The sequence below is a fragment of the Rattus norvegicus genome, chromosome 18 (genome assembly GCF_036323735.1).
Source record: "Rattus norvegicus strain BN/NHsdMcwi chromosome 18, GRCr8, whole genome shotgun sequence".
In the NCBI taxonomy this organism is placed as follows: Eukaryota; Metazoa; Chordata; class Mammalia; order Rodentia; family Muridae; genus Rattus; species Rattus norvegicus.
In genome coordinates, this window is record NC_086036.1 from 428,133 (window position 1) to 430,253 (window position 2,121).

Consider the following 2,121-nt stretch of genomic DNA (forward strand, 5'->3'; position numbering starts at 1 on the left):
ATACAGCACACCATGCATACTGGTGAGAAATCTTACAAATGTAAACAGTATGGCTAATCATTTAGAATAAGTTCAAACCTTGAATCAACTCTCTCCATGCATAAGACTAACTTAATAGGTAATTACTTTATGCATATTTATATACAAATATTTATTTTAAAATATTGTTGAAACCTAAAGCATTATAGATAATTTCCATAAGGGTAGGCATACACTGGACAGTAGTTGGAAATATTTTATTCAGAAATGACCCTTTCTGCATTTTACGTTGTTTTATTAGCTATAAACTATGAAAAAATTCACCCAGCATTAATCTGACACCATTGATTAGTGATAGTATAGATTTCATTTTCAAACTCATTAAATAACAGTATTCTAAAATTTAAGCATTTAAGCCAAAATAATATTAATAACTATTCTTATACAAACCTGTTGTTTAAAGTTCTATATAGTTTAGTTAGGTAGACTATTTGGATTTGTGATATATATTTTCTGTAGATTTTGTTGTGGTGTTTGTCTTTAAGCTTTTATAGAGTAATCTTTAATCTGAACCTAATCCCTTCTTTGTCATAATTATTAATAAATATATTACAAGTTTTTCATTACTACTACCTTAGTGTGATTAGTATCTATTTTGTGCAAGGATGAAGTCATTCATATATTCCATTTCCTGATTGATGATGCCAAGAGAAACCTGTCCCAAAAGCATAAATTTGATTGCTTTAGACAAATTCCAGACAGTAATTTTGAAGCATATATATGGTGATCCAAGGACACCATAAGGCTATCTGAGTTTGTGTGCCTGTGTGTGTATGTGTTTGTGTGTGTATGTGTGTGAGTGTGCATGCATGTGTAAGTTTTAGGCATAAATTCACTGACATTTCAAAGAGCCTAGTCTCTGTTCTAGTGAAAAATCCTATGTGGACCCATTTGTGGAGGAGAGGGTTGAAGCTTTAACATAACAACTTCTCCATTGGCCAAAATATTCATATTCATGCAGTGTGCTTTATATTGTATATCATACAACTCTTGCTCATAGAGGTTTGGCCTAAGTATTGCTCTCATAACGAAACTTTATCTACAAAGATGAAGAAAGTACTTAGTCACACACACACACACACACACACACACACACACACGCACACACACACTAACCTTGAGTCTCTTCTGGTTTGTTGGTATAAACTGGCTTCCTTGTTAATCTGTGTGCAATGATCCTGCTGAGCTTCCTGGATGCAGTGTGTCAACACTGCAGATCAATCACTAGAACACTAGTAGGTCCTATCTTTGAAACAGGTCCCTTTGTTTGTTTTTTTCTGTTTTAAATATTGCCTCGACACAGCATCATTTCCATTGCTGGAGATATTCTGCCATTGACACGTTTAGGACAACAATTTTTTGTTTAAAGAAGTATTTTCAGTCTTTCAAATGAAATTTATTCATACTTTCTTATTAAGGTGGAAAATTATAGTTCATTAAACAAAAATTATTACATCAGCAAGTCTTTACAGATAACATCTTATGGACATAAATTCACAGAAAGAACCTTTTCTAAATAAACCCAATTCTTAGAATTGTTTTCTTTAATATATTCATAAACTAAGCTATGACATTGGTACAAGTCTTAAAATTCAGAAATGATTACTTTCCTGGAAGCCCAGAAAATATTGTTTCTTCAGTTCTTTTTTTTTTCTCCGTCTTTATTAACTTGGGTATTTCTTATTTACATTTCGATTGTTAATCCCTTTCCCGGTTTCCAGGCCAACATCCCCCTAACCCCTCCACCTCCCCTTCTATATGGGTGTTCCCCTCCACATCCTTCCCACATTACCGCCATCCCCCCCACAATCAGGTTCACTGGGGGTTCAGTCTTGGCAGGACCAAGGGCTTCCCCTTCCACTGGTGCTCTTACTAGGCTATTCATTGCTACCTATGAGGCTGGAGCCCAAGGTCAATCCATGTATAGTCTTTTGGTAGTGGCTTAGTCCCTGGAAGCTCTGGTTGGTTGGCATTGTTGTTCATATGAGGTCCCAAGTTCCTTCAAGCTCTTTCAGTCCTTTCTCTGATTCCTTCAACGGGGGTCCCATTCTCAGTTCAGTGGTTTACTGCTGGCATTCGCCT